At 40.4% G+C, this 20,150-nt stretch overlaps 1 protein-coding gene across 1 annotated transcript in view; it reads left to right on the top strand.

Annotated features, from left to right (window-relative positions):
• ZNF207 (zinc finger protein 207) overlaps positions 1-15,861 on the top strand; it is a 42,641-nt gene extending 26,780 nt beyond the window's left edge. Inside the window, exon 14 of the transcript XR_009215178.1 lies at positions 1,967-15,861. The gene's annotated coding sequence lies outside the window, so the exon portion shown is untranslated. The remainder of the gene's footprint in view (positions 1-1,966) is intronic.
• Positions 15,862-20,150: the final 4,289 nt, after the last annotated feature.

Raw genomic sequence — 20,150 nt, forward strand, 5'->3', positions numbered from 1 at the left:
ATTTTTAAAAACCCCTTCTCAGTATTTTAATTTCTGTCATTGAATCATTTAAATAATAACTTTTTGTTTTTATAGCAAAGAAATCATCTGACTTTTCTGTGTGATGTTTCTTGACAAAATAAGCACTTGATGTATGGTCATGTACATAATGGATTTTCATTAATTTTGTGATTAGTCCTGAATTTTCTAAACTAGTATCTTAAGCTCTTAGGCACCCTATTATGGATCTAATTCAAACCAATATGTAGGAAATGGAGAAAGTAGGACTTCAGTTTGAGCTTCCCAATAACTTTAAATATATCCACCTTTTCCAAGTGTTTAAGCCCTAAAACATCTATCTTTACTTTTTTAGCTGGCATTTTTGTTAGAATATAGATTAAGTTTTAAAGTAACATTTAAAAAAATTCTTCAGTAAGATAATTGCTTTTAATAAGTACTATATTTTTCTTACTCGGCTCTATACATTTTTGCATAATATTTTCGTCTTGAAAAAATTTTCATTTTCTTAACTCTGGAAAGTAATAGTTTGGAACTAAATTAGTTTGAGAAATCTGAATCATCTCTTTTAATCTGTTCAATTAGTCTCATGTATTCTCAGGGGAAAATGTCTTTATTTTACTAAGCAGAAGTAGTGGTCATATTGAGGCAGAGATTTGTAGCCCAAACGAGGTAGGTCTTAGCTGAAACTAATTTGAACTATTCCTATTTGAAGCAAATTGAACACTATTATAAATCCAAACTGGCTAATTAGATGGAAACTTTGATGGTTAGGTTCTTTAAGAGGCATACAATCAGTTATGAGAATGTTTATGTTTATGTTTTAATTTTTATCAAAATAACCTCAGAGGAGGTACGTGTGAGTAAACTGTCTTAATGGTTGATTACTTGGAACCCCCCCATTAATTCTAAGTGATGTAACGGTCTGTAAGGTAGTAATCTGGCACAGCTTCAGTAATGTGTGCTGTGTTTGTAAAAAGGTGAAGTCCTTTATTGGCATTTTCTAAGCCCTCTGACATTGTTAGTGTCTGGGTTGGTTGGTTTGCATTAGGGCTGAATCTGTTCCTTCATCATTGGTTAAGTCTGAGGAACTAAGTGAAATTCATTGATGGCCAACTTGGATAAAAATGAAGAATGGTATTTTCCCAGTTTACTACACATGGACCAATAGTGATTATTTGGGAGAGAACACTGGGTAGTGTTGTTTGACTTAAGAACCTTAAATGTATTGAAAAGTAACAGCATTCTTGCTCATGATTTGCATTTGTTACTGAGGTCTCACCATAGTATTTTAATGTAGCTTCTTATTAAAATTTTATTCATAAATAGTTTAGCAATCACAGAGGTCAAAAAAAAAAAATTTGCACCATCATATCCCAGTCTTTACTAATAAAATGAGGCTACTTAAGTACCCAAGTGGAGCAAGGGAAGAGTTACTACCGTTACTGTAAGTCTGAGTTAGAAAAAATACAGAGCATCTAGTTATTGAGCAAAGCCCCCTTTTACCTGGTTGCTTATTCAAGGAGAAACAATAGAATTTGCTTCTCAGTACATGTTTTTAAAATTGAGAATCTCTGATGTGACAAAATCAATTTTTACGAAAGTTGAATTAAAAACTTTTAAAAATTGCTTGTCTGTAGGGGTGTGTCTACATATTCGTTTAAATTTAGAAATCCCCACATGTTTAAGATATATGCCCATCCCCTTTGTAGAGTAATCAAAATTTCTATCACAATTCACATACTGGAATACATAGTAAAATTGAGATGTGTCCAAGAGATTTTCAGTGTTAATTAGCTCATTCTAAATAGCCAATATAAGGTAACTTTTGTTTAAAAAAAAAAAAAAATAGGGAAAAGTTTTAAATGTATTAATATCAGGCTCTGAGGAAATTTAATGCACATTGACTTTTTAAACTATGGATTGAACTCCTCAGTTTAATACAATTTGTGTTTTTGTTAACTAGCAGCAGAATTTCAGCATTTGCTACTTACTGGTAGAGAAGAAAAATCCCACAGCCCTGCCAGTACAGGTTAGTTTAATCTGTAAGTACCTGATGTTCCTATTTTTTTCAAACATATCCATGTAACTCACACAAGGAAGAAAGCTGTGCGGTTACTTAAATGTTAATATAACTAATAATAGATCCATTGGACACTTTTAAACACTCAGTACTTGGGCCAAAGTAGATCTAGGTTTGCTAACCCCAGTTGTAATAAAGGTGTAATACTGCTCCTTTGTTATCTCCTTGTGGTTCAACCTAAGTAGATACATTGTACATAAAAGGAAAAGACAGTTGGAGTTGGCTATGCCCTTGCTGATAGATGATATGGAGTCCAGGGCTTTGGGTCCAGGGTGTTTTACTTAAGCTATTTCATGGTGGTTCTCTCATTCATCTTTTAACTTTTTACAGTATGAATCAACCTAAGAAAAAAGGCAAGTTTCCTCACATCTAGAAATGATAAATGGTGTGCAGTCATAAGCTAGAATATGTTTTTATAATGCTTTTTTGTTCTTTTAGCAACACTTGTAAATACAAGTACTCCTTTTTTTGTTCTTTTTTTGTAAACTATAACGTATTCTGTTGGTGTACCAGTGAGTTTATTTTACTGTGAACTAAGAATAACATACCTTTTTAATATTGAAAGTTGACTACCCATCAAGAAATGTAGCTAGATTCTTCATGTAACACTTTTGAGGGGCAGTGGGGACATAATGGGTCGTGGAAGATGTGTTTAACATTTTTATTTTTTATTTTTATTCTACCCGAGTTCATTGTTGTTTGAACAATCCTCTAAAGATTTCCTTTAACCTCTAAATGTTGTGCTTTTAGGTTGATAACAAACGTAAAGCACTGAGGAGAGAGGAATAAAGCATACAAGTTAATTTCTAATTTTCGCAAGCCTGAACCATCCTCATCTGATAGTAGGATGTATGGCTTCTTCCTTTTCACCTTGTGTGATGTTTAATTTGAGACGATCTAGCCATAAAACTAGTAATCTTGAATTCCTCTTGAGCTGGATGGTGATTAGCCATTGTGAAAACAGATTATATGGAAATTGTGCATATTGCTAAATTTTAAAACATGGATTTATCAACTAATAATAAAATATATCTTACAAGATAACCACTTGTTTTTTAATGTAAAATTGCACAAGGGCTTAAGTTTCATTGCCTTTCACAGTTTAATCTGTATATGAAATGGTGTAGATACAGTGGAAATGGTTTTCCTTAAAACCATCTCTTTAAAGCTGCCATTCTGGTGAGTACTATTTTATACTTTTATAATTTTACCTTCTGAAATTAACTGAAATAGGACACTTTGATTAAAGAGGTGAGCACTCTGAATTTCTACATCTTTGGATATTACTTGAATCAAGAATATTAGAAAATTATTTTACCACCTGGCATTTCCCTTTTAATTTGCTAGTTCACTTTTTTCTGACCTTCACTTAACAGACTATAAATACAAAAACTTTTAACACATAAATTATTTCATTTTGGTGAGATGGAATAAATGTTTAAAACTAGTATTTAAGAAAGTTCTTAAACATTTTCTTTTTAGTTGGCAGCCAAAAGATTTTTCTTAGTGCTTTGGAGACACTGCATAGGTGTAAAATTAAGATACCAGAACTTCATTCTGTTCTTGTTGAAGCTGTTATTGCAGTGATTCATGAGCAGTAAGCTGGAGTTAGAGTGGAAGAAGGGTTTACCAAAATTCTTCATGCAGACCAGTTACTTACAGGGTTTCTTTGAGAGACTTAAAATTTCAAAAGTAGTATTTAAGCCACTCTAACCCTGCATGAAAAATTGGAGTTAGAAATACTGGTTTCCGAGACCACGTACACCAGTGAAAATTAGCTTCTGAGTATATTTCTAATTTATGCCCTGCTTTATTTAGCCTCGCTATATGTAACACATGGATTATTTTTTCCCTCTAGTTTTAAACTACATCCTAGATTAAAACCAGCATATGCTAAGAATGTTTTTACATCCTGTGATCTTTGTGAACCAATAATAAAACAGTCAACTCTGATGCTTTTTAGTATGAACAGTGGTAGTTTTCTAAAATCTGAAAGTCAATACCTGAGTATGTGATGTGGCAATGCATTCTCCTAGATAAGCACTAAACAAAGTATGGACCCTCAATTTGTGTCTTTAAGATTTAAAGTGAAGTAAATTTCTAAGGAATTGTGTCCTTTCCTAGCAGGAATAAACAGTGAAAATTTGGTAAGTATTTAAGTGCATGTAATAGTGATGAGAGTAAGTAGCCAAATTTCCATAATATAAGATAATGTTTAAAAGTGAGCAATAATTATTGCATCTCTTTTGCGACTTAATGTATATGTGTTTAACATTTTTTACAAATTTGTGTGCATAAAGATTAAATTGGAACATACCTTACTCCTTTGTCTGGTTTTTTTATTTTGTATGGTGCTTTAAATACTAATTTTATATTTCAAGCTTTTTGCAGGGTAGAAATAAGTGGCTGTTAAAGAAAATACCTTCAAGAAGAATTATTTCAATGTCCCTTTTTAAAACTCGATGATGGCTTTCAGTTTACTTAAGTCTTCTGTTTTTCAGCTCCAGTTAAAACTGACAATAGGCAGCTATCAAAAATGGAAAAAATCTTGCGCTGTTTCTGGAATATTAGAGGAATCAGTTAATAATAGTAAAGTGATACTAACCCAATACTTGATTTGCAGTTTTTAAAGCAGTTTTTAAATTGAGAGAAAAGGGGCTGGGCCCGGCTGAAGCAGGTGGATCGCCTGAGGTCAGGAGTTTAAGACCAGCCTGGCCAACATAGTGAAACCCTGTCTCTACTAAAAATACAAAAATCAGCCGAGTGTGGTGGGACGTGCCTGTAACCCCAGCTACTGGGGAGGCTGAGGCAGGAAAATCGCTTGAACCTGGGAGGAGGAGGAGGTTGCAGTGAGCCAAGATGGCGCCATTGCACTCCAGCCTGGGTGACAGAGTGAGACTCTGTCTCAAAAAAAAAACAAAACAGGTGATAAGATTTGGGAGTCTATTCCCTGGGATGTTGTATTAATAATAAAGTGATAATAAATTAAGGTTAAAGTGAAGTGTTCAGTTGTTACACCAGGAAAGATTGATTATTTCTGAGGAAAAGGCCCGTTTATTTCCAAACTGGTCTGTAGTGGTTTAGAGTAAGCATTATTTTATGAAGTGGTACAAGATCGCAAAGGTTAGTAAAGGGACCTGTCTGTCAGGTCAATCTTTAGGCTTCACTTTTACTGGCAAGGGATTATGTGAAGAGTAAGTCATACAAGGGATATGATTGTAAGGAGGTCCTGAACAAAGCATGATAAATGTTAGTCCATGTATATTATTAAATGGTCTAAAGAAAAATCATGACTGATCGCATAATTTTTAATGTAAGTAAACGAGCTCACTAAGGGTAATTAAATACTAGCTTTTAAAATTTAAAGTTCTCGCGAATATTAGTGCATCTTGTCACTTTGATTTTTCACCTGGTTAAATAGCTGGAAGCTTGTGCAAATGAAAAATGGAAGACTACATTTGTATATATATCTGTATAATTTTTTATTTACTAGTAGGTTCAGAGAGAGATGTTCCTTAACATGTAGCCATGTAATTAGAACTCACAAGGGACATTGAAATGTTTTTCAGATGGTCTGGGGCTATTTACTTACTTTAAGCCAAGTCTACCATTTGAAAAATGGTGCTTTATTTCCATATCTGAAGCCTGAAGTTATTTTTTAGTTTGTTTTCATCTAAAAGTGGAAAGATTTTTGCTTCTGCGTTATTAAGAGCCTCTTTGGAGGAGATGGTTATCTCCTTCACTCATTAACCTTTGAGTGCTTGTTATCTACAAAGATGAATAAAGTCTTTCATTTATTATTTGTGATACTTGTCTGAGCCCATTTTTTAAATTTGTATCCAGAACAGTTATATATTAAGAAGGTATTATGATATGCATCAGTTGTCCTGAGCAGTTTTTGTTGTATCCTGGGAACTGTAAGGAAGAATTATCTTTATTAAATACAGAATATCTACAGGAAAAGTAAGGGGTAAAAGAGCACGCTTAGTGTGCATATTTTGTATGTGATAGTGTGTTGAGGTTGGATAGGTAGATGAGCCAGAAGAAACAGTGATTTAGAGTGAGCATAAAACTAGAGCTTGCAACCAAATCCTTGCTTTTCTGTTATTTATTAGTTATATGACCTGGAACAAGTTACTTCTCAAATGGTAGTCATAAGTTTCATAGGTTTGTGAGAAACAAGTTAATATGTGTAAAAGAATTTGGCCTGGCACTTTGTAAGTGCTCAGTATTGTCTGTATGTTTACTTGAAAGAACTAACACACTATACATTTGTGCTAACCTTGTTAGATGACAGGGAATGGTGGGAGCAGACAGTTATTGCAAATCAAAAAATTTCATTTAGCACATATATATGAATGCCCACAGTGTGCTTTGATATTATCCTTTGCACATAGTAGAGAGGAAGTGCATCTGAGTAGAGACTTTGGAACTGAGGATTTAAGAAGCCAGTCTTTGCACAAAGTCTCATTGGGTAACAGTGTTTTGGGTAGTAGGTGTGCAGAAACCATAAGATGGGAAAGCATAACATCTTGAACAAAAAATGAGTTCTGAATGGTGGGTGGGATGAATGGGGGTGTGTGCATGTAGGGTGAGTGGAGATGGGAGAGAGAGATAGGCCAAGTCACACAATGGACCATGGTTTGAATGTCATTCTAATGGAAGTCTTTTGAAGAACTTGGAGCTGGTGAGTAATACATGGTTTATGATTAATAGATTATCCTAAGTTGGTTGGCAGTGGGGCAGGGTGGGTTGGTGGGCAGTATGAGGATCAGTTAGAAGGCAAGAAGAACCTGGCCCCAAACATCTCAAGAGTAACTGAGTAATGACTTACTGGATAGTCATGGGAGAAGTTAGAAGATGCTAACCTTGAATGTGTGAAACACAGGAAAAGGCAAAAAGCAAAATACTGATGCTGGGTACAGTGGCTTATGCCTGTAAACTCAGCAACTGAGGCTGAGTTGGGAGGATTGCTTCAGGCCATGAGTTCAAGGCTGCAGTGAACCATGATGGTGCCACTGCACTCACTGGTGCCTGGGCAACAGTGAGACCCCCCAGCTCAAAAAGGAAACATTGGGAATACAGTGGGTTGGGTTGGGGTTTTTTTATTTATTTTTTTGGACGCTGTTTAGGCTGCACTTAATCTGTAAGACTTACTTAGGAAATGTTTGTTGGAGATCGAGTAAGACATTGAGAGGCAAATAAGTTTCTTCAACAGTCTAAGAAGCATACATCAGTAACAAAGTGAAAATGCCCTCAAAGGACGTAAAATTTGGAGAAAGCAAATTCCATCTGTGTGATCTCAGGATGGTGGCATTTGAAGTAGGTCTTGAATTGTTAGGATTTGGGCAAATTGGAAAAAAAAGTGTTAGAAGAAAGATGAGAAAACCCAACAATATGAGGCTTATGAAGGGAAGTTGTAAAGAATGAGGTCATTGGAGTCTAAAGTGTAAAGTTCCTTGAATACCACATTAGGCATATACATTTTCTCTAGGAGTTGGGGTGTCTTGGGATTCTTGGCACAAAAACAACAACTGCCTGGGTGTGATGGCTCACACCTGTAATCCCAGCACTTTAAGAGGCTAGGTGGGCAGATAATGAGGTCAGGAGTTCAGGAGCAGCCTGGCCAACATGGTGAAACTCTGTCTCTACTAAAAATACAAAAGTTAGCCGGGCGTGGTGGCAGGTGCCTGTAATCCCAGCTACTCGGGAGGCTGAGGCAGAAGAATCGCTTGAACCCGGAAGGCAGAGGTTGCAGTGACCCAAGGTCATGCCACTGCACTCCAGCCTGGACAAGGAGTGGGACTCCATCTCAAAAAACAAAAACACATTGACTAGAGTAGTAGTGGCTGTGGTTTTGGACCCAATGTGTCTTGAGAAGCACCCGGAGTATCACTGGAGCCTGCCACTATTTGCTGGCACCACAGGATATTTCCATATCACTACCATCTGGGTGACAGGGAATAATAAAATTTAGAAACTGTAACTGGGCCTGACAGCTATTGACTTGGTGAGTTGAGACTAGAACCATCTTATGTTCAGTAAGGCCAGTTTAAAGTGTTTTGGAAGCCGTATATACCTGAGGCCATTGTTTTTCTTGGTCACTTTACAAACTAAGTTTCTTAATTTTTTTACTATTCCCCACAATTATAGGACATTGTTCCCCTGCCCAGAAACCTTTGTTATCACCACAAAACTTGTATTTTGTAGTAACGGAACACCCGTCTTTCTGAATTCTTCATGGAACTTTCCTGAAAGCTGGTTCTGAGTCTCTACCAATGTATATTCATACATTGTGGATGTATTATAACCATGTACAATGGAAGTGAGCAATGTATAACTGTATGTCTCAATATTTGCTAGGATCATGATGCTATAAAGCAATTGATAGTTACCCTTTTCACTTATTCCCCTGGCTATTCCACATCGCTGCTTTTCCTCATCCGTTGGTGCCATAAACACATTTGTCTGATGGCTTTCTGATTCATGAAGATGGTAAAAGCCAAGGCCGTGAACTTGTAGATACCTACCATATCTATAAAATCTGTATTTGCATCCTTTTTTATCACATTGTACTAGGCATCCATTTACAGCTCTCTCTCGCTATGCTCTGGAATCCAACTTTTGCCATTGTAGTGGTCTCCTTGTTCCTTTTTGTGTTTCTTCAGCTTCCTATCCTGTTTTTTTGTTTGTTTGTTTGTTTTTTGGCGGTGGGGAGACGGAGTCTCCCTCTGTTGCCCAGGCTGGAGTGCAGTGGCGCAGTTTTGGCTCACTGCAACCTCTGCCTCCCGAGTCCAAACGATTCTCCTGCCTCAGGCTCTTGAGTAGCTGGGACTAACAAGTGTGTGCCACCATGCCTGGCTAATTTTTTGTATTTTTAGTAGAGACGGGGTTTCACCGTGTTAGCCAGGAGGGTCTCGATTTCCTGACCTTGTTATCCGCCCGCCTTGGCCTACCAAAGTGCTGGGATTACAGGCATGAGCCACCGCACCCGGCCTGTTTCTCATTCTTTTAATGACTCCTTTTTCCTAGGATAAAATTTGGATAAAATAGGAGTCAAGAATGAGGCTCAGGGTTTACTTCTGAAAAGTCTTGGCTCAAAGACCCTTCATAATCTGACTCCTGCTTATCTTTCCAAAATAATTTCTTGCCATTCTCCTTAAACTCTCAACACCCTCTCTGCCCCTTAGTACTTTGACTTGTGTAACTTCCACTTCCTCACATGCCAAATACTAGTTTAGAGTTAATTCCCTCTTACAAATCCCTGATCCTCTGTGATGACCTTCATACATGCTTTCATTGCATTATGTACTTACCATCAATTTGTGTGTTTATATTGGACTGCAACCTCGGAGGCAGGACTGTGTCTTGTTCGTTGCATTCCTAAAACTTGGCACATTGCACAACACTTAAAAAGAGGCACTTAATTGCTGGGCTAAATTGAGTTGCTAGTAATGGGTTAATTAATTTTTTTTTTTTTTTTTTTTTTTTGAGATGGAGTCTTGCTCTGTCACCCAGGCTAGAGTGCAGTGGCGCAATCTCGGCTCACACAACCTCCACCTCTCAGGTTAAAGCGATTCTCCTGCCTCGGTCTCTTCAGTAGCTGGGATTACAGGCGCTCACCACCACATCTGGCTAATTTTTGTATTGTTTGTTTGTTTTTGAGATGGAGTCTCGCCCTGTTGCCCAGGCTAGAGTGCAGTGGCGCAATCTCGGCTCACTGCAACCTCCGCATCCTGGGTTCAAGCGATTCTCCTGCCCCAGCCTCCCGAGTAGCTGGGATTATAGGCGCACCCTACCATGCTGGGCTAATTTTTGTAATTTTTTAGTAGAGACGGGGTTTCACCATGTTGGTCAGGCTGGGCTTGAACTCCTGACCTCATGATCTGCCCGCCTCGGCCTCCCACAATGCTGGGATTACAGGCGTGAGCCACCACGCCCGGCAGGGTTAATTTATTTCATCAAAACAGACTAGAGGTTTAGAGGGATGTGCCTTTATTTGAATATTGTGCAATTTAAACCTGACTCAGTCATACTGCCCTTTTGAGCAGGATCTTTAGAACAGGTACTTGTGATTGGCTAAAGAATAACCCCTGACAATAGCAAAGGTCTCTTGGGCAGAACTGTTCCAACAAAACAATGAAATCTGTATTTGTTTAAGATAAGGATTTTTGAAAAGCAATTTTTCCTGTGGCATGTCTGCTAGAATAAAAGTTTCTCGTTTTATTTATGGTGAAAGAATAGCTTTAGTTTGGAATAGAGGTAGGCTAGACCAGTGATTGCAAACTGAAACACCTGCAAGAACCAGATAGGTTATAGAAATGGGTGAAACAAGCCAGTTGGGGAGTGGGGAACTCGTGACTCTTACAAATGAGGCTCATGCTGGGTGCATTGCTTGGCCACAGTGGCCAGCTTTCAGTTTTTTTCTAGAGAAGTTAGATCTCTTATTTAAAGAGAATTTAAACACTGTGCTAATCACACCTGCAGGACAGTTTTTCTTGTAGATCACCAGTGTGGGATTTTTTTTATGAAAGCTGATGTTTGCGGAAATTTGTATCAACAGGAGGAAAGCCAGATAATCCCAGAGAGGTAGGTTTGATGATGGACAAGAGGTAGATGATGGAGTATGATGTTGGGAAACAAGCCACTGAATAGACTGGTGCAGTTGATCCAGTAATTGGCTATTGTGATTGAGCTGCAGGTTGTAGGTGTAAATAAATAAATAAATTAGTGTTCGGCATCAATATTTCAGTTCCTAGATAGGCTTTTGGGAAATGCAGTATCCCAACAGACTGAGATCACAAAAGTAAAATTTCAGAACAATCAATGAACATTTTTGGATGGGGAGGGACCTATCTTGGATATAGTCATAATAGGTGACTAAGTTTATTACTGTGGGGTTTGAAAGAGGTTATTTTACCTCTGATTCGTAGTGCTTGGCACCTAGTGGGCAGTAAGTGTTTGTTACATTGAGTGGGTTTATCTCTGTGATGCCATCCTCAAAGAAAGCTATGTCTGATAGCTGGCACGGTGTTGGCAAGGCATACTTTAGTCCTCAGTTTCTCAGTAAATAGTGGTGAGACAAAAAGGTAAAATATTTAACTCCAGTAGTTCATAATTACCAAGAGTATATAATATTTTACCTGCTTTCTGGAAATTTGTACAAAGTCCATACTGTTCCTTTTCTTAAAAGTACATTATGTTTAAAATGTTGCGTGCTACTTTTAAAAATCTAAGGCCAGGCGTGGTGGCTCATTCCTGTAATCCCAGCACTTTGGAAGGCCGAGGCAGGCGGATGACTTGAGGTCAGGAGTCCAAGACCAGCCTGACCAACATGGTGAAACCCCATCTTTACTAAAAAATACAAAAATTAGCCAGGCATAGTGGTGCGTACCTGTGGTCCCAGCTACTGCGGAGGCTAAGGTGGGAGAATCTCTTTGAGCCCAGATCGCTCCACTGCACTCTAGCCTGGGTGACAGAGTGAGACTGTTATCTCAAAATAAATATAAGTAAAAATCTAATGTGGATTAAACAAAAGAAATTGTTTTCTGCTCCCAGCTACAGTCCCCAGGAAGAACTAGATTTGTCCCTTGTTATCCGAAGACTGGTTCCAGGACTTCCCTTTGATACTAAAATCTGCAGATTCTCAAGTCCCTGATATGAAAACGACGTAGTATGTGGATATTACCTATGCACATCCTCCCATATACTTTAAATCATCTCTAAATTACCTAAATTTTTTTTTTTCTTAAATGAGACAGGGTCTCACACCCATCATCCAGACCCAGGCCAGTGTGCAGTGGCCTATTCACAGCTCACTGTAGCCTTGACTTCCCGGCTCAGATGGTCCACGTCAGCCGCCTGAGAAGCTGAAATTACAGGCACACACCACCATGCCTGGCTAATTTTTTGTATTTTTTTTTTTTTTTTTTTTTGAGACGGAGCCTCGCTCTGTCGCCCAGGCTGGAGTGCAGTGGCGCAGTCTCGGCTCACTGCAAGCTCCGCCTCCCGGGTTCATGCCATTCTCCTGCCTCAGCCTCTCCGAGTAGCTGGGACTACAGGCGCCCGCCACCACGCCTGGCTAATTTTTTGTATTTTTTAGTAGAGACGGGGTTTCACCGTGGTCTCGATCTCCTGACCTCGTGATCCGCCCGCCTCGGTCTCCCAAAGTGCTGGGATTACAAGTGTGAGCCACCGTGCCTGGCTATACTTTTTTTTTTTTTTTTTTTTTTTGGAGACGTTGTCTTGCTCTGTCTCCAGGCTGGAGTGCAGTCACGCGATCTCAGCTCACTGCAACCTCCGTCTCCCAGGTTCAAGCGGTTCTCCTGCCTCAGTCTCCCACGTAGCTGGGATCACAGGCACGCGCCACCACGCCTGGCTAATTTTTGTATTTTTAGTTGAGACAGGGTTTCACCATGTTGGCCAGGATGGTCTTGATCTCTTGACCTCGTGATCCGCCTGCCTCGGCCTCTCAAAGTGCTGGGATTACAGGCATGAACCACTGCGCCCAGCCTAATACAATGTACTTTATAAGGTAGACCAATACCAACAGCTAATAAATAATAGAACAGTTATAACAACATACTGTAATAAAAGTTATGTGAATGTGGTCTCTCTTCCTCTCAAAATATGATACTGTACTCATCTATTTTCAGACCGCAGCTGACCATGGGTAACTGAAACCATGGAAAGCCAAATCTGAGATAAGGGAGAACTACTGTACAGACACTTTTTTATTGACCTCATCTAGGCAGCCTCAGTTTTGTTTTGTTTGCTTTTTGAGATGGAGTCTCCCTCTGTCCCCCAGGATGGAGTGCAGTGGCATGATCTTGGCTCACTGTAACCTCCACCTCCCGGGTTCAAGCGATTCTCCTGCTTCGGCTTCCTGGGCATCTGGGATTACAGGAAGTTTATTTCTATCTTTATCCAGATTGCTGGTTTTGCAATGCCTCTTTGCACAAGACTTTCTCTGGCTCACTTTGTTATGTTCCCTCTAGAATGAGGCACTGGTAAGAAACATCCCTGTTCCCTACCCTAGTAGTCCTGGAAACCCAAGACACCTGAGTTGGTTCTTCCCAACTTCCCCTCAAGAGAGGGAGACACTTTTAGCTTGTATTTTGGTTTACGGGTTAAAAGTTTTACATTAGGATCAGAATGATTGCATCTGGTTTGAAGACTGAAATTTTTTTAGACAGGGTCTTGCTCTGTCACCCAGGCTGGAGTGCAGTGGTGTGATCACAGCTCACCGCAGCCTCGACCTCCTGGACTCAAGCAATCCTCAGCCTCCCAGAATGCTGGGATTACAGGTGTGAGCCATGCACCTGGCCCTAAGAGTTGAATTTTTAAAACCTACTTAAAATTACTGTCTTTGTAAAACCGTACGAAATTAGAACCAGAAGTTGCCTTAAAGATCTAGTCTAATCAGTCTAATCTCATTTTGTAGGGAGAAGATTTGCTTGTAATACCTGTAGGATATGGCAAAGTAGAACATGTAACCCTGGCCACGGTGGCTCATGTCTGTGATCCCAGCACTTTGGGAGGCCGAGGCAGGCAGATTGCTTGAACCCAGGAGTTTGAGACCAGCCTGGCCAACGTGGCAAAACCCCATCTCTAAAAAATAAAAATTAGCAAGCCATGGTGGTGCGCAACTGTAGTCCCAGGTACTTGAGAGGCTGAGGTTGGAGGATCATCTTAACCCCGAGGAGATGGAGGCTACAATGAGCTGTGTTCACACCACTGTACCTGAGCCTGGGCAACAGAGTAAGACGCTGTTTCAAACAAAAACGTGTAATCAAAAACAGCAAAATGCTTAGTTCTTTGTAAATGCAACATTTTAGGCTACTGTTTATTTACCAATAGGACTTTTTTTTTTTTCTCTCCTTATTTGTAAACTTAGCTATATATGTTTCTTACTCTTTGGTCTTGTTTACTTTTAGAAGTTGAGGAGATTGGGAGGCTCAGGCAGGTGGATGGCTTGAGCTCAGGAGTTTGAAACCAGCCTGGGCAACATGGCGAAACTCCATCTCTACAAAAAAATACAAAAATTAGCTGGGCACGATGGCGTGCATCTGTAGTTCCAGCTTCTTGGGAGGCTGAGATCAGAGGATCACTTAAGCCTGGGAAGTCGAGGCTGTAGTGAGCTGAGATCACACCACTGAACTTCAGCCTGGGCGACAGAGTGAGACAGCCAAAATAGGAAAAAAAAGAGAAAAAAGGTGGAGGACAGAGGCATCCTAAGGTGATGGGACATTTTACTTTTACTTTTAATTTTTATTATTTTTTTGAGACGGAGTCTCGTTCTGTCACCCAGGCTGGAGTGCAGTGGTGCAATCTTGACTCACTGCAACCTCCGCCTCCCGGGTTCAAGCAATTCTCTGCCTCAGCCTCTCGAGTAGCTGGGATTACAGGTGCCCACCACCGCGCCTGGCTACTTTTTTTGTATTTTTAGTAGAGATGGGGTTTCACCATCTTGGCCAGGCTGGTCTTGAACTCCTGACATCGTGATTCACCCGCCTCAGCCTCCCGAAGTGCTGGGATTACAGGCATGAGCCACCGTGCCTGGCCTAATTTTTATTTTTATTTTTACTCGTGTACATGAATCAATTTTTATTTCTTTTTACTTAAGTGACATTTTTCATCTTTCTACTGGGGATTTGTAATTCAGATTTCTAAAGTATTTTAATCATCAAAGACAGTGGTTTCTTTTTTAAAAATTTTTTTTGAGATGAAGTCTCACTCTGTTGCCCAAGTTGGAGTGCAGTGGCATGATCTTGGCTCACTGCAACCTCCACCTCCCTGGTTCAAGTGATTCTCCTGCCTCAGCCTCCTGAGTAACTGCAAGCGTGTGCCACCGTGCCCAGCAAATGTTTGTATTTTTAGTAGAGATGGGGTTTCACTATGTTGGCCAGGCTTGTGTTGAACTCCTGGCCTCGTGATCCATCTGCCTCAGCCTCCCAAAGTGCTGGGATTACAGGCATGAGCCACTGTGCCCGGCCGAAGACAATTATTATGTATGTATGTATGTATTTATGTATGTATGTATGTATGTATGTATGTATGTATGTATTTATTTATTTATTTTGAGACGGAGTCTTGCTCTGTCGCCCAGGCTGGAGTGCAGTGGCGCGATCTCGGCTCACTGCAAGCTCTGCGTCCCGGGTGCACACACACCGTTCTCCCGCCTCAGCCTCCCGAATAGCTGGGACTACAGGCACCTGCCACCACGCCCGGCTAATTTTTTGTATTTTTAGTAGAGATGGGGTTTCATTGTGTTAGCCAGGATGGTCTCGATCTCCTGACCTTGTGATCCACCTGCCTCAGCCTTCCAAAGTGTTGGGATTACTGGCGTGAGCCACCATGCCCGGCCCAAAGACAAGTATTAATCCCATTTTGTCTTAGAACTTTTTCTTAAATTTTCATGCATTAGGATTTTCTCAAGAATGTACTGTCTTCCTGAAAACTCTTATTTGCCTATATATTATACTTTACATCTTCAACTCATTTACTAATAAGTTGTTAGATTTAACCCAGTGTCTTCCTTGTAATTTCCTTCTCTCCAGCACAACTTGTGTACTTTTTATGTTTTCTTGATGTTAATGAAGATTAGTAAAGGGTACCAGGTACAATTTTAAAAATTTAAGTGAACCCAGCTGATATATTTGCCTTAATTTTATTGCTGACAGACTACATCTAAATATGTGAAAGAAAAAAAGTGATACTCATAACTTCAAAAGTTTAAATTGTATTGAAGATTGTGTTCATTTAAGTTTAATTGTTCCAGTTTACTCACTGGAACACCTGTAATCCCAGCACTTTGGGAGGCCGAGGTGGGTGGATCACCTTAGGTCAGGAGTTCAAGACCAGCATGGCGAAACCCCACCTCTACTAAAAACACACACACAAAAAAAAAAAAAATTAGCTGGGCTGCACTCCAGCCTGGGTGAACAGAGTGAGACTGTCTTTTTTTGTTTTGTTTTGTTATGGAGTCTCAGTCTGTCGCCAGGCTGGAGTGCAGTGGCGCAATCTTGGTTCATTGCAACCTCCGACTCCCTGGTTCAAGCGATTCTCCTGCCTCAGCCTCCCAAGTAGCTGGGATTACAGGCGTGCCCCACCATGCCTGGCTAATTTTTTTTTGATATTTTTAGTAAAGACCGGGTTTCACCATGTTGGCCAGGATGGTCTGGATCTCCTGACCCCATGATCTGCCCTGTCAGCCTCTCAAAGTGCTGGGATTACAGGCATGAGCCACCTCGCCTGGCATGAGACTCTGTCTCAAAAAAAAAAAAAAAAAGAAAAAAAATTGCTCTGGGCGAGGTGGCTCACGCCTGTAATGCCAGCACTTTGGGGGCTGAGGCTGAAGGATTACCTGAGATCAGGAGTTCAAGACCAGCCTGGCCAACGTGGTGAAACCCTATGTTGTCTCTACTAAAAATGCAAAAATTAGCCAGGTGTGGGGGCGGGCGCCTGTAATCCCAGGTACTCTGGAGGCTGAGGCAGGAGAATCGCTTGAACCTGGAGGCAGAGGTTGCAGTGATCCAAGATCGTACCACTGCACTCCAGCATGGGGGACAGAGCGATAATCTGTCTGAAAAAAAAATGGAATAATACAAAATTATACTAAGATTCATTCATGTTATTTTTTGTGGCTGCAGTGCCTTCATTTCCACTGTATAGTATTTCATTGTCTGATGTACCAGAATGTATCCACTCTCTTTATGATGCATGTTTGGATGTGCAGTCTTTTGCTTTATGAAAAGTGCTGCTGTAAAAATTATTATTATCTGTGTCTCCTGATGCATATGTGAAAGGGTTTTTCTAGGAGTGAAATTGCTGGATAATATGTAAATAATAAACATAAGAAAATGTCGCCGGGCGCGGTGGCTCACGCCTGTAATCCCAGCACTTTGGGAGGCCGAGGCGGGCGGATCACCTGAGGTCGGGAGTTCGAGAACAGCCTGACCAACATGGAGAAACACCATCTCTACTAAAAATACAAAAAATTAGCCGGGCGTGGTGGCACATGCCTATAATCCCAGCTACTAGGGAGGCTGAGGCAGGAGAATCGCTTGAACCTGGGAGGTGGAGGTTGCGGTGGGCTGAGATCGTGCCATTGCACTCCAGCCTGGGCAACAAGAGTGAAACTCCTTCTCAAAAAAAAAAAAAAAAAAAAAAAAGAAAATGTCAAATTCTTTTCCAAAGTAGTTGAATCAAATTTACTCCACCAGCAATGTATAGAGTTCTCATTGACCCATATCTTCTCCAACATTTAGGTTTCTCACGTTTTACATTTTTTTGCCAGTGAAATGTACATAAAATGTATCTTATGGTTTAATCTTTGTTTTTTTTTTTTAACTCAGTCTTTCTGCTTTTATTCTTTATTCTCTATTGAAAATAATTTGGTTTAGATTTAGACTTAGATTGATAAAATTAAAAAAAGAATTTGGGCTGGGTGTGTTGGCTCACTCCTGTTATCTCAGCACTTTGGGAGACTCAGGTGGGTGCATCACTTGAGCTCAGGAGTTCAAGACCAGCCTGGGCAACATGGTGAAAACCCATCTTTATTAAAAAATACAAAAAAATTAGCTTAGCGTGGTGGTTCATGCCAGTGGTCCCAGCTATGGGCGAGGCTGAGGTGGGAGGATGGCTTCAGCCCAGAAGGTCAAGGTTGCAGTGAGCCAAGATTGTACCACTGCACTCCAGTTTGGGCAAAACAGCCAGACCCTGTCTCAAAAAAAAAAAAAAAAGAAGCTATTTTTTTGTTGTTGTTCTGATTACAAAATTAGCACAAATATATTCATTTTCAACCAATATTATGGGCTATAATATGTTTCAGGGTCCTAGGGAAATACATTAGGTAAACAAAACAGACGAGCCCTTCCTCTCATAGAGCTTCCATTCTAGTTTTGGAGATTAACATTAAACAAGATAACTTTTAATTTCAGATACTGATAAAGTGCCATGAAGACAAAAAAACAGAGTAAAATAATAGTGGTTGGTGGAGTTGGGACTCCTTTAGGTTAGATGATCGAGGAAGGCCTTTCTGAGGAATTGAATTTTGTGTGAGCTATATCTAAGTGATCGAAAGGAGCCAGCCATGTGAAGAAGGCACAGGACGAGTGTCTTAGGCAGTAGGAGCAGGAATTCTAAAGGTCAAGAGGTGGGGAACAAACTGGTCAAAATTAAAGAATAAGAAGAAAGGAAGGCAGGCACACTGGAGCATGCCTGTAATCCCAGTTACTTGGGAGGCAGAGGTGGGAGGATCACTTAAGCCCAGGAGTCAAGACCAGTCTGGGCAACATAGCAAGATCCCATCTCAGAGGAAAAAAAATGTATATAAAAGAAACCAGGCCAGGCGCGGTGGCTCACGCCTGTAATTCCAGCAGTTTGGGAGGCCGGGGCAGGCAGGTCACCTGAGGTCGGGAGTTGGAGACCAGCCTGACCAACATGGAGAAATCCCATCTCTAACACAAAGTTAGCCGGGTGTGGTGGTGCATGCTGTAATCCCAGCTACTCAGGAAGCTGAGGCAGGAGAATCACTTGAACCTGGGAGGCAGAGGTTGCAGTGAGCCGAGATCACGCCATTGCACTCCAGCCTGGGGAACGAGCGAAAACTCAGTCAAAAAAAAAAAAGAACTCACCCTTAATCCAACCATCCAGAGATAACCATGTTAACATTTTTTGTTTGTTTGTTTTTTGAGATGGAGTTTTGCTCTTGTCGCGCAGGCTGGAGTTCAATGGTGCAATCTCGGCTCACCACAACCTCCGCCTCCCAGGTTCAAGCGATTCCTCTGCCTCAGCCTCCCAAGTAGCTGGGACTACAGGTGTGCACCACCACGCCCGGCTAATGTTTTGTATTTTTAGTAGAGTCGGGCATTCACTGTGTTGGCCAGGATGGTCTCAATCTCTTGACTTCATGATCTGCCTGCCTTGACCTCCCAAAGTGGTGGGATTACAGGTGTGAGCCACTGTGCCCAGCTACCATGTAAACATTTTGACGCAAGTTCTTTTTTTTTTTTTTTTTTTTCCCCCGAAATGGGATTCTTGCTGTGTTGCCCAGGCTAGAGTTGCAACAGTGTGATCTGAGCTCACTGCAACCTCCATCTCTCAGGTTCAAGCAATCCTCCTGAGTAGCTGGGATTAGAGGTGCGCAGCCACGCTCAGCTAATTTTTGTATTCTTAATAGAGATGGGGTTTCACCATGTTGGCCAGGCTAGTTTCCAACTCCTTACCTCGTGATCCGTCCGCCTCAGCCTCCCAAAGTGCTGGGATTACAGGCGTGAGCCACCATACCCAGCCACTGACACAAGTTCTTGCACACATTTCTCTATGCATCTTTCGTATTCCCCCTATTTTCTGGTGAGTTAAATGGTAAGGTGTCTTTTTATTTTATTCATGGTTACTTTTTTGTAGTAATATTAAATAATATTATGTGAATGTTGTATGAAAGTTTATTGTGGTTTTATTCATGAATTGTAACATATTTACATTCTGCTTTGTAGCCACAATTACTATTACTATGCTTATTTTTCTTTGCAAGTCTAAATATTAACTGTTAGTCCTTTCACCTCACAAATTCCAAATCAAAAGTGTTTTTTTCTTATTAAAGAAAAAAGTTGGTTGCCTGGATGATATCTTCAGGTATATTTTTCTTATGTTTATGTAAAATACATATAACAAAATTTACCATCTTAATCATTTTTTAAAATTTATTTATTTTTTTTCGAGACAGAGTCTTGGTCTATCGCCAAGGCTGGAGTGCAGTGGCGCAATCTTGACTCAGCACAACCTCCGCCTCCTGGGTTCAAGCGATTCTTCTGCCTCAGCCTCCTGAGTAGCTGAGATTACAAGCGCCCACCATCACGCCCAGCTAATTTTTATATTTTTAGTAGAGACAGGGTTTCGCCAGGCTGGTCTCGAACTGCTGACCTCAGGTGATCTGCCCATTCCAGTGAATCCACAGAAAATTTTAGGATGCTGGCAAGCAAGTGATTGAAATGATGTGAAGTCTTTTATTTTTCTTTTATTTTTTGTATGTGGCAAGAGCTTCTGTGAAATTCATTTCCTCTATCAG

The sequence above is a fragment of the Hylobates moloch genome, unplaced genomic scaffold (assembly GCF_009828535.3).
Source record: "Hylobates moloch isolate HMO894 unplaced genomic scaffold, HMol_V3 SCAFFOLD_10, whole genome shotgun sequence".
NCBI lineage: Eukaryota > Metazoa > Chordata > Mammalia > Primates > Hylobatidae > Hylobates > Hylobates moloch.